The following is a 12,742-nucleotide window of genomic DNA, read 5'->3' as shown; positions in this document are numbered from 1 at the left end:
CACTAGTTTATCTAAAATTATATACATTTAAGGCTGATACATTCTTTAATATATTTGATAATTTCTAATTATACATCCCACTAGATTGAGTGGGCAAATCTCCCCCAATATCACCCCCAATAAATGTATCTGAACTCCCTTGAAGACATACTTATGCTGCCAATTCATTTAGAAAGATTTATATAATAAAAGCAGCTGTCCCAACCTTTTTGGCATCAGGGACCAGTTTAGTGGAAGACAATTTTTTCACGGACCCGGGGGTTTCAGGATGATGCAAGTGCATTACATTTATTGAGCATTTTATTTCAATTATTATTACATCAGCTCCACCTCAGATCATCAGGCATTAGATCCTAGGGCTTGGGCACCTCTGTAATAAAAATTAACTTAATTGTTTGCCTAGCCCCCAAAATTACAAATTTCAAAATAGTAAATTATGGATTTTCAGTAGAAAAAATACACATTTCTAACCAAGAGAGTATTAAAGGAGAGTCAGTAATTTCTTTAAGCATTTTCAGTCTCTGAAGTTCTCTATTCTTTAGGTGCCACAATGCAAGAGAAAATGCCATAACTGCTGTTTAATGAAAATTAGGCTACTTAAAAGAAACTGGCATGACGTCTTCTTCTCACCCAATAAAAATGACTACTTCTGCTAAAATGTGGTTTGGAGAACACACTGGTGCTTGAAAAGGGAAGTGTCTGGAGATTCTCACACGAACAGTGTCAACATAAAAAGATTATTTCAGTATATTTTAGTCTCTGAATATGTTTCTTTTGTGGCAGTTGCTTCCTAGGTGGTCTGCATGCCTGTTTGACAATTTGCATGTATATAAAATCAAAATTATTCAGAAGCTTACAGAAGAATAAACCATCATTTCAACCTGCTGAAAGTCAGAAAAAAGTTTATTAATAATAACAAAGCAGTAGAATGCAGGGAGCATTAAAGTATCCATGAATTGGATATCTGGTGGTTAAAAAATGCATCGCTTCTTTTATCAACATGTATCTAAGAATATTCATGGCTGGGAATTCATATTGATCAACATGGGCCTTTGCCAGCACCAAGCATTTACCAATTTTCTATATATAAAATATAAAGTCCTTAAAAGATTTCATGAAAACAATAATCCTTGATTACCAATCGTTGCCAGGTTATGGCAGAATTTCACAGTATGTTCTGCAGAATTCTAGGAGATGTAGCATCTCTTCAGGGGGTCTTCTAAGATCTTTCTAAGAGGCCCACAAAGTCAAAACTGTCAACATTCACACTAATGGTGCAAAAGCAATGCTAGGTAAAATTGTCTTCACTGTCAGTCATTTTATTTTTCACTGAAACTTACTCTCAGGGGGAAAATGTTAATTTCACTTTTTATATGTCCCAGATGAAGCAGTAATATGTAATTTTGTTAAATCTGAACTCCTGAGTATATGCATTTTTTTTAATGTTTTACATAGCCCAAAGAAGTAAGGATAAAATATTTTCACTACAGACTAAAATATCATGTTGTCTCTAAGAAAACTACTGGGAGATGTCTGAGTTCTGAGCTAAACTCACTGTGCTTTTCGTTGAACACCATTTTTACTTGAAAGAAAGTCTAACAAACATTAAAAAAAAAAGGGTTATGCAGATTTGGGGATCTGGCTGACACCCAAAAATGAACAAAGTGAATCTGTCACTCCAAGGAAACTAACTGATGGTACTTGGCAATAATAAAATTCAAGCTTTCAAGTGAAATTAGAATACTGGGAAACTTTTATCTACCACTGAATGCTTCGCAGCTTCCCAAAATGTGAAGAATTTTTCTGATGAGATCGATAGTGATACTGACAAATGTGACTTAAGAGTGAAATGTGTCAACGTTTAGATTTGCCTAATTCAGTGAACCAATGTTTTGCAACCAATGATGCTCTAAAATGCTATACATAGTAAAAACATCCACTTAAATTGTAAGATATACCAACAGATAATAATGTAACAGAGCATAAATGTTTACTGATATATATTCAGATTCTACATGCTACAACCCACTAATAATCAAGACACTACCACTGAGTTTTTGTGTACTTTCAAAAAAGAACATTCTCAATAATCTGAAAATACACATTCATTTTTGAACTACATATCTTTATGAGGCCAGATTTTCCTCATACACTTAGACTAAAATAACAAATACCAACACTTTACATGCAGAGTCAGATATAAGATCCTGCTCCCTTCTACAAGCCAGATCTAAAGCGATTTGCAAAAATATAAAACAAATTCATGTCTTCTCACTGTTTTGTTTTGTTTTGTTTAACACCAATTCTCCAAATCAGTGCCATGGCACACGTGAATATTGAGAAAGTGGATCTGTGACCAAGTTGCAGCTGCAGCATGTATAAAAATATATACAATAATACTTCAAAAGTTTTTTTTTAATGAAATTTCACTTCTAGCATACAAATGCTAAAATAAATAGCAAACATCTTAAATGCAAGGCTTGGTATATAAATAAGGCAAATACTCCCATGGGCCTAAAGAAATAAAAAGTAAAATGTACAATTTGGAGCTGGCACTAATGTGCTTGATTGCCTGAGGGCATTCACCAAACTCAAATCCAAAGGTACTCAGCTTTAGACACCACGTTGACACAAAGACAGTGACTTGACATACACAGTGGAAAGAAAGCTGTAAAACTGTCACTATTTGCACATGGCATGATATCAGATAGATAAAATCCTAAAGACCTCACCAAAAAACAGAATTAATAAAATAATTCAGCAAAGTTGCAAGATACAAAATCAACATATAGAAATCTGTTACATTTATATACACTAATAACAAACTATTAAAAGAGAAGTGTAGAAAACTATCCTATTTATAATTTCATCAGAAAGAATACAATAACTACAAATAAATTTAACCCAAAGAGGTGAAATATCTGTACTCTGAAAACTGTAAGACATTGAGGAAACATATAGAAGACAACATAAACAAATGGAAAGATACACAGTGCTCATGGACTGAAAGAATTAATATTATGAAAATGTCCACATTACTCAAAGTAATCTATAGTGGTAATGTAATCCCTATCAAAATGCCCATAGCATTTTGCACAGAACTAGAGCAAACAGCTCGAAAATACATATGAAACCACAAAAGACCTCTGAACAGCCATAGCAATCTTAAAAAGAAGAACAAAGTTGGAGGCATCATACTTTCTGATATTGAACTATATTACAAAGCTATAGTAATCAAAACAGTATGGTACCAGCATAAAAACAGACACATTGATCAATGGAGCAGGATAGAGAACCCATGTAGATCACATGAAAAGGAGTTCGGACTGATAATTGAATTCTCAATGGCAACAATGGATGCCAGAAGGCAGGTGAACTAGATCTGTGATGTGCTGAAACAAAACAATGTATCTTGAATATTAGGATTCTACACTCAGTTAAAATACCTTTCAAGTTCCAATTCACTGTTGAACAGAAATAGTGAAAATAAACTTCTCTCCTTATTTCAGATTTCAAATGGGATCCTTTTAATGTTTCACTATTTTAAAAAATACACTTGTATATTTTCTTGTAAATATCTTTAGCCTTGTTAATAAAGTTCCTACTTTGTCCTATTTTGCCAAGAGGTTGCTTTTTTATCATGAACTTATTTTGAATTGCCTGAAAGATATTTTCTTTATCCACTGTGATGATCATATGGTTTTTATCTTTAATTGGATTACATACTTATATTTTAAGATTTTCTAATGTTAAACTATCCCTCTATTTCTGGAATAAATCTTAAATAAAATAACCTTACTTGGTTATTTTAAAAACACATTGTGAGATAATATCTGCTAATGTTCGATTTAGAATTCTTTTATTTCCTGAGTGAGAATGGCTTATAATTTTTCCTTCTTACACTGTCCACTTTAGAATATGGTAAGAAATTTATATGGTTTTAATTCACTTTTTCCTGCTGTCTACAATAGCTTGTATAATATTGGAATGATCCACTCTTTGGAATTTTAACAGAAATCTCTGTGAAATCATCAGGGCTCAGCATTTTCTTAGAAATATATTAAACAACTGATTATTTTGGGTAGATTGTTAGTGAATGATATAAGGTAATTTTTGTCTAGTTGCTTAGCTAGAAATGATCGACTATAATTAATCATGCTTGTTAGTACAGACACAGTTTGTTGCTCTTTATATATACTCATGTATCATGATCCAAATTTTAGTTTTTTTATCTAACCCCAAACCCTTCACCAGTTCTTAAAACTAATTATAGAGACACAATTTTTGATCCCACAGTCCAAAGGCTTAAGGATTCCATGCTTCCTTATTCCTTCTTTATAAGTTATGGGAGGGAATAATTAATTATTAGAAAGTACATTCCTTTTTATGGTTGCAATATCAAAATATCACAAATTTGATTGCTTAACATACCCAAATTTATTATCTTACAATTCTCTACATTCGAAGGTTGATCTGGATCTCACTGGCTAAAATCAATGTATCACAAGGCTATCTGTGCTACCTTCTGAAGGCTCTAGGGGAGACTCTGTCTCCTTGCTTTTTCCAGGTTCTAGATAATTCTTCACCTGAGAATCTCTGCCTCCATCCTCAAAACCAGTAATAACGAGCTGAATCCTTCTTACAGGCACATCTCTCTCTGTGCCTTTCTTCTGGAATCATCTCTCTCCAACTCTGAGCTTTTATGCCTCCCTGTTCAACTTTTAAAGACCATTGTGATTACACTAGGCATACCAGACAGCCTAGGATAATCTCCTTCTTTTAAAGTAAGTTGACTGGGAGCCTCAGTGGCATCTGCAAGCTTCATTTCCCTTTACTATGTAACCTAACATATTCCCAGGTCCCAGGTCCATTAAAACATGAACATCTTCAGTGACCCTTATTCTGCCTGCCCAGAAAGTCAGGCAACTTCACTAGTAATAGCTGGGACCTGCATCCAGAATTACACTTTATTTCTCTTTAAATTTAAGAATAGCATCATAGTTCATCCAAACCTAGGAACTAAAAACTCTGACATAAACTATGACACAATTCTAATAGGGCACTGACTTCAAAACTAATCTCAGTTTCAGGGATGTTAAAACTGCACACATACATTTGAGAATTGACATTCTGTTGGTTAAAATATTTAACAGCATTTTTTTTCCTCCAGGTATCTTTATACTTACCAACTAACCTGCCTAATTCAAACAAGAAAGAATGTGGTTGAAGAGGTGGTAAAACAACTTTTACTTTTTACCCTCTAAACAGCTTTTCAAACATAAACTTAAAAAATAAGTATAACTTTTCAACTGAAACATTTATTTATAATATTCCATAACACTGATACAGTCTGGGTCCTTAAAGTACACATATCTTTTACACCAGTAAATAAAAAAAACACCTTATTGCTTCAAATTTTACATGCTGAAAGCAAAAGTACTTTCCAGTATTATATTTGCCACTTCTTTCTATATTTTAATGCATATAATTTTATTCTAAAACTTCATTCAAAGGTATTTTTCTCATCTTCAGATTTCTAGCTGTATTGTCCCTAGGTACACAGATGCATTTATTGCAAAATTCATACTTAAACTGAAGGAAGGGAAAACCACTAGGCCATTTAGGTATGACCTAAATCAAATCCCTTACAATTATACAGTGGAAGTACAAATAGATTCAAAGGATTAGATCTCATAGAGTGCCTGAAGAACTATGGACAGAGGTTTGTAACACTGTATAGCAGGCAATGATCAAACCATCCCCAAGAAAAAGAAATGAAAAAAAGGCATAATGTCTGTCTGAGGAGGTCTTACAAATAGCTGGAAAAGAAGAAAAGTGAAAGGCAAAGGAGAAAAAGGAAAGATATATTCATCTGAATGCAGAATTCCAAAGAATAGCAAGGTGACATAAGAAAGCCTTCCTAAGTGAACAATTCAAAGAAATAGAGGGAAATAGAACGGGAAAGACTAGAGAGCTCTTCAAGAGAATTAGAGATACCAAGGGAACATTTCATGCAAAGATGGGCACAATAAAGGACAGAAATGGTACGGACCTAATAGAAGAAGAAGACATTAAGAAGAATGATTAAGAAGATACAGTGGAACTAAAAAGATCTTAATGACTCAGATAACCACAGTGGTGTGATCACTCACCTAGAACCAGATACCCTGGAGCGTGAAGTCAAGTGGGTCTTAGGAAGCATCACTATGAACAAAGCTAGTGGAGGTGATGGAATTCCAGCTGAACTATTTCAAATGCTAAAAGATGATGCTATGAAAGTGCTGCACTCAGTATGCCAGGAAATCCGGAAAACTCAGCAGTGGCCACAGGACTGGAAAAGGTCAGTTTTCATTCCAATCGCAAAGAAGGGCAATGCCAAAGAATGTTCAAACTACTGCACAATTGTACTCATTCCACATGCTAGCATTGTCACGCTCAAAATCTTCCAAGCTGGATTTCAACAGTACATGAACTGAGAACTTCCACATGTTCAAGCTGGATTTAGAAAAGGCAGAAGAACCAGAGATCAAATTGCCAACATCCACTGGATCAGAAAAAGCAAAAGAATTCCAGAAAAACACCTACTTCTGCTTCATTGACTATGCTGAGGCCTTTGGCTGTGTAGATCACAACAAACTGTGGAAAACTGACTTCAAGATATGGGAATACCAGACTACCCTACCTGCCTCCTGAGAAACCTGTAAGCAGGTCAAGAAGCAAAGATTAGAACTGGACATGGAACAATGGACTTGTTCTAAACTGGGAAAGCAATACATCAAGGCTGTATACTGTCACCCTGCTTATTTAATGTATATACAGAGTACATCTTGCAAAATGCTGGACTGGATGAAGCACAAGCTGGAATCAAGATTGCTGGGAGAAATATCAATAACTCAGGCATGCAGATGTTACCATCCTTATGGCAGAAAACAAAGAGGAACTAAAGAGCCTCTTGATAAAGGTACAAGAGGACAGCAAAGAAGCTGGCTTAAAACTCAACTGGAGCCTATTATACAGAGTGAAGTAAGCCAGAAGGAAAAACACCAATACAGTATACTAACGCATATATATGGGATTTAGAAAGATGGTAACAATAACCCTGTGTACGAGACAGCAAAAGAGACACTGATGTATAGAACAGTCTTATGGACTCTGTGGGAGAGGGAGAGGGTGGGAAGATTTGGGAGAATGGCATTGAAACATGTAAAATATCATGTATGAAATGAGATGCCAGTCCAGGTTCGATACATGATACTGGATGCTTGGGGCTGGTGCACTGGGACGACCCAGAGGGATGGTGTGGGGAGGGAGGAGGGAGGAGAGTTCAGGATGGGGAGCATGTGTATACCTGTGGCGGATTCATTTTGATATTTGGCAAAACTAATACAATTATGTAAAGTTTAAAAATAAAATAAAATTAAAAAAAAAAAGTAAAGGTCAGGAACAAAAGATGTCTCTGGATAGAGTAGTGTTTCTTATATTGAAGGAAATATGTCCTCTGAGTTGAGTATATTATATTAAAAAGTTACCATTGTTATTGGCATTAAGACTGGCAAATCCCAGATCATTTCTGGGCATACATTTCATTTCAGCATCATTTCAGCATACAGATGATCCCAGATCATCTGTATGCTGGGGGAAGAAGGGCAAGAGGAGAATGTTGGTTATTTTTGTTTGTTTATTTTAATATCTGTGTATTAAAGTCAAGAAGAGTAGGTGATATGAGTTTAAAAGATACATTAAAGTAATGAACCAACAACAACAACAAAAAAAAAACTCAACTTTCAAAAAACTAAGATCATGGCATCCAGTCACATCACTTGATGGCAAATACAAGGGAAAACAATGGAAACAGTGACAGACTTTATTTTCTTGGGGTCCAAAATCACTGCAGATGGTAACCCAGCCATGACATTAAAGTACACTTGCTTCTTGGAAGAAAAGCTATGACAAACCTAGACAGTGTATTAAAAAGCACAGACATTACTTTGCCAACAAAGATCCGTCTAGTCAAAGCTATGGTTTTTCCATTAGTCATGTACGGATGTGAGAGTTGGTCCATAAAGAAAGCTGAGTGCCAAAGAATTGATGCTTTTGAACTGTGGTGTTGGAGAAGACTCTTGAGAGTCCCTTGGAGAGAGTCCCTTGTAAGGAGTTCAAAGCAGGCATTCCTACAGGATATCAATCCTGAATATTCATTGGAAGGACTGATGCTGAAGCTGAAGCCCCAATACTTTGGCCACCTGATGCAAAGAGCCCAACTCATTGGAAAGACCCTGAGGCTGGGAAAGATTAAGGGCAGGAGGAGAAGTGGATGACAGAGGACAAATGGTTGGATGGCATCAGTGACTAAATGCACATGAGTTTGAGTAAGCTGCAGGAGATGGTGAAGGACAGGGAAGCCTGGCATGCTGCAGTCAGTGGGGTTGCAAAGAGCTGGACACGACTGAGTGACTGAACAATAACAATACAGATGCACCATGCTGTAAAGGAAAGCTGTCTCTCATCATAGAAAAATCTGAGACAGTGATTTCAACTGTGCAGCATTTACTAGCACTGATGCTGAACAAATGTGTAACCTGTCCACAGGGAATAAAATGATGTGATAGAACTAGTGCCTACTGAGTGCTGATTAAAAACTAGCTGTCTTTGTGAAATCAGTAATACAGTCTTTGTGAAATCTAATTTAAAAGTGAGGAATTCAAACCTTCAAGGTGTCAAATAATGTGCCCACATTCATGCCTGTAAAAAGCAGCAGAAACTGATTTGAATCTAGATGTCTGACTTAAACATCCATGCTCTGTTCTGTTTCAGAGTTTTCTTCATCTGTAAAGTAATAATGATTAAAAAAAAAAATACAGAGTTTCAGAAATTAAATGAGAAAATATCCATGGAAGTGTTTCTCAAGTTATAATGAGCAGTATCAGCATCACATTGCTTTTAAAATATAGGCATTTCTCTCCATGTACAATTAAAATTAATAACCTGAATTCAAAGTTTTTAACTACTGTCCTTCCCCTCTCAGTATACTTAGGAGAGCAGGGGAAATTTTCATGGTAATCATTCAGGCCCATATTATCCAAACCAATAAATACTAAATCCACTTCTTTCCTTTCTCCTATTCTTTCAGTATTTTCATTATAGTATCCAGTGTGAAATGAACTGACTTCACATCAGAAATAGATAAAAGAAGAAGGCATATATAGACTTAAGAAAGCATCTGACCAAAAAAAAAAAAAACTCATAATAGTGCATGAATAAATTTACAAATGTGTATCAACAGATATTAAATTAAGACCTAAATCTCTTCTGTTTTGTTATGCTAGAGATTGAGAGCTGTTAAGATGACCAGTAGGCTACACATGCTTATTTAATTTGGGTGACAAATCACAGAGCAGTTTATCAGTACTTCCTTAATAAGAGTAGAAATTATTAATATTGCCCGATATTCTTCTTCTCTTATAAAAGAGCATATAAATATCATGGAAGCTCTATGCCTTAGGCTGCAATTTCCAGAAATGAAAAGCTTTAAATTGGTTTAAATAGAAAGGGACATCTGGGGATTCCCAGGTGGCACTGATGGTTAAGAATCTGCCTGCCAATGCAGGACATATGAGAGCTGTGGGTTCGATCTCTGGAAAGAAATAGTTCAATCTCTGGAAAGAGAAGGAAATAGCAACCCCTTCCATATTCTTGCCTGGGAAATCCCATGGACTGGGGAGCCTGGTGGGCTACAGTCCATAGTGTAGCAAAGATTCAGATATGATTGAGCGTCTGAGCACAGTAAGGATATTTATTGGCTTACACATTCAGAAGCTCAAAGGCCAGACTGGGTCCAAGGCAAGGAGAATGCCATGATTCAACAGTGTCCTTGAAGATAAAGACACCCTTCATCTCTCCATTGTGCAGTGTATGAATTCATATTTATCTGAAGACTAATTTCCTTTGTGACTATACTGATCAGGGTTGCATCCTTTCTTGTCTACATGCAGTGGGACAGATATGACCAAGCTTCAGGCATGACAAATGTTCCTTTCTTCAGATTCACGAGGCATGTTACAGGTCACATGTCCCAAGCATGGCAAGGCCATATGCTGACTGGCTTAGGCCTGAGGCCTAGAGATGATCCCTCTGATGAGCCTGTATGAATCATGACCCATCCACAGAAGCGTATCCTTTTCTACCTGGCATCGTGGCTGCACAGTAGTGGATGTAGGAGTGATAGGGTGGCAACCACCACACCTACTTCACACTAATGTCTTTATAAATCTTACCAGTGTAGGTCTCTAGGCAGAAGCATGGTTCATGTGAAAAGACATTTTATGTGGAGACAGGGACAGGGATGAAAAGTCTACTCTTCTGATTTGGTGGTTAAAAGTTTTCTCATTTAACATCCCCTGGGGAAAAAATCACATATTTTTACTCTGCTCAAGATTAAATATGAACAAAGACCTCTGTTTCATATTTGGGATAAGAAAAAGAAATGCCAAAAGATACAGAGGGGAAACTAGAATTTAGCAATGCCAGAGGATACCATGAAGATATAAGCACTCAGAAACAGAGGAGGATATCAGAAAGGACATTAGATTTTTCACATAGTATGCTATATTGAAAACCAATTTTTATCAAGCTCTTAATGGACAAGTGAACAGATCTGGGAAATGGTTACATCACTTTGCTGATGAACCATACATATTCTAATTACACTCATAATTCCAAGTATACCAAGCTTCCTCATTATCCAAATGTACTTCAACCCAGAATAAATATGCGTGCTATTTTCAATTTAGTCAAGGCTATGGTTTTTCCAGTCGTCATGTATGGGTGCGAGAGTTAGACTGTGAAGAAAGCTGAGCGCTAAAGAATTGATGTTTTTGAACTGTGGTGTTGGAGAAGACTCTTGAGAGTCCCTTGGACTGCAAGGAGATCCAACCAGTCCATTCTGAAGGAGATCAGCCCTGGGTGTTCTTTGGAAGGAATGATGCTGAAGCTGAAACTCCAGTACTTTGGCCACCTCATGCGAAGAGTTGACTCATTGGAAAAGACTCTGATGCTGGGAGGGATTGGGGGCAGGAGGAGAAGGGGACGACAGAGGTTGACATGGCTGGATGGCATCACCAACTCGATGGACGTTGAGTTTGAGTGAACTCTGGGAGTTGGTGATGGACAGGAAGGCCTGGTGTGCTGTGACTCATGGGGTCGCAAAGACTCAGACATGACTGAGCGACTGATCTGATCCGATCCAATTTTCAATTAGCAGATTTAGCAAGATATAAAACATAGTCATAGTCAAAAAGAAATTGGTTTTCCTCATATGAGTAACTGCTTTCTTAAAGCATGCCCACGTGTACATGCTTTAAAGAGGTGGTTACAGACCACAATTATGGAATATATTGCCTGAGTTGCTGATTTTTCTCAGCTCTAATAAGGCAAAAAGTTGATCTGTCTATATTACAAGGTTTTGGGGGCAACATAGCTGTTTAAGCAGAGGAAAAGGTAATTATTTTGAGATAAGCTTTCTTAGTAATCAAATGCTTCCATAGTTAGGTAGATTAAAACTATATATCAAGATTTAATTTCTGAAAATTCAGCCAAGAAAACAGCAGGAAGCAAGTTAGTTAACATTAGGAAGATCATCCCTAGATCTATTCAGCTTTTCCTTAGGTGTCCAGCTTGTTTTACTTTTCCAGTCCTTTCTGAATCAAATATTCCTTTGATTCCATCATCCTCCACTTTATACTATTATAACTATTTTTCACTTATTATCTCAGATTTAATCTTCTGAGGAGGCTGGTAAGAACTTAACAGAACTAGTTAGTTAAAATTATATTTTTAAGTACCACTGATACTTAAAAAAATAGTTTATTCTCTTTTTCCCATTTTTTTATTGTTTGCCTCACAAGAAATAAATGATACTTCAGTAACGGCTAAATTAAAATACTTATTACACTGAAGTGATGAACCCCACATGATATATCAAAACCAGATCAAACTCTTAAATGTACCTTAACAATAACCCAATAGCAATATCTTATTAAACCTATACAGTGTCTTAAAACTAAACACATATATAAATAGTTATATAATTTTATACATCTATAGTTTCAGCTCTCTGTCTGGATACATGACTTAAAACTATACATATATATAGTTATAAAATTTTACCTATCTACAATTTCATCTGTTTGGATAAGTCAGTTTATATACATGCATTTATACTAGCATAAATGTGGCCATTCTCTGAAAATTAAAAACTGTGGTTTATAGATTCCACTAGCTATACAGATATGCCTTAGGGATTTTAGATATCCAAAATACAGAAAATTTGCTACTTTATGTAGAGAAAATCCTCATTAGTTGGGCAAATGAGATGGACTTTCACGCAGTCTGCAAAAAGCTTCAAATGTATGTAACTCAAAAATGAATCCATTAGTCAACTCTACTAACATTAACATATTTGCCTCAGTTTACGAATAATAACAATTTAATTGAATGCATATATATATTTCTGAGAAAAAACACAAAGAATAACTCATGATATTTTTAAAGCATCATTTAAACTTTTATCCACTATACAGTACACGTATGTCTGCAATTTGTTTCACTAATAATTGAATTGGTGACAAGTAATTAAACAATAGGTTGAAAATATACATCACTGACATTCTAAAAATATTTCACTGTAACTAGCACTTTCAAATAGTTTTCGACATTTAAACAAATTATGTGTTTAAGCTCCCCA

General features: G+C 35.7%; 1 protein-coding gene across 1 annotated transcript in view; it reads right to left on the bottom strand.

The window, feature by feature from the left end:
* The window catches only part of ADAMTS19 (ADAM metallopeptidase with thrombospondin type 1 motif 19), a 267,865-nt gene that overhangs the window by 163,936 nt on the left and 91,187 nt on the right, over window positions 1-12,742 (bottom strand). The gene's annotated exons all lie outside the window — the stretch shown is intronic.

This window comes from Bos indicus x Bos taurus, chromosome 7 (assembly GCF_003369695.1).
Source record: "Bos indicus x Bos taurus breed Angus x Brahman F1 hybrid chromosome 7, Bos_hybrid_MaternalHap_v2.0, whole genome shotgun sequence".
Taxonomy (NCBI): Eukaryota; Metazoa; Chordata; class Mammalia; order Artiodactyla; family Bovidae; genus Bos; species Bos indicus x Bos taurus.
This window is presented reverse-complemented; position numbering and strand designations above follow the sequence as displayed.